Source organism: Trachymyrmex septentrionalis, unplaced genomic scaffold, assembly GCF_001594115.1.
Source record: "Trachymyrmex septentrionalis isolate Tsep2-gDNA-1 unplaced genomic scaffold, Tsep1.0 scaffold101, whole genome shotgun sequence".
In the NCBI taxonomy this organism is placed as follows: domain Eukaryota; kingdom Metazoa; phylum Arthropoda; class Insecta; order Hymenoptera; family Formicidae; genus Trachymyrmex; species Trachymyrmex septentrionalis.
In genome coordinates, this window is record NW_017304136.1 from 1,398,597 (window position 1) to 1,399,383 (window position 787).

Sequence of the window (787 nt, forward strand, 5' to 3'; positions counted from 1 at the left end):
TATATTGGGTGGTCCGGAAAGTCCGTGCGGATTTTTTCATTGATTTTTCAAAAGTTTTTTTATTTGTTGCGAAATTTTCGTTACGATTATATCATTCGCTAGAGCAAAGTTTCAGCTTTAAGAATCTGTTTTTTAAATTGCGATATGATGATTTTTATCGGAGTTATGAGCAATCGAAATCAGAATGCTTCTTTACTTAACTCGCGAAAGTAAAAAGAAAATTGTTTATCTTTTTCAGCTCGTAGTTTTTGGTATGTAAAAATTATCAAACTCATATAAACTTAAAAAATGTGATAAGCTTTTAAAAGTAGAGATTTCAAGCTTTAAAACCCTTTTTTTAAATTTGAATTTCATTCATTTTTTGACGAAGGTATCGTATATACAATTTTTCATTGTAAAATCCGCACGGACTTTCCGGACCACCCCCAATATTATAAGAAAATATTTTACTCTGTTAAAGCAGGGAATTTGTTTTATTGGAGCGCAGTCGTGTTCAAAAATTAGATTTTATTGATGAACTTTTTTTGTTAATAACTTTTTAAGGAACAAGGAGCGACGGCTCAAATTTGTCACTCGGGGTTATGGCCTTGACAACATATCATTGTCAAGGTCAAGGTTATTGCAGAGTAGTCCTCTCTATACTGCATAATTAATAAAATTTTGTTTAAATAAAAGAGACAATAAATTTCTTTTATGAAAGCGATTGAATCGCCGTTGGCGAACATAACATCCGAGATCGAGGAACGTCGATGTGATCTGATTGGCCATCAGCGGCAGCTGAAGAACA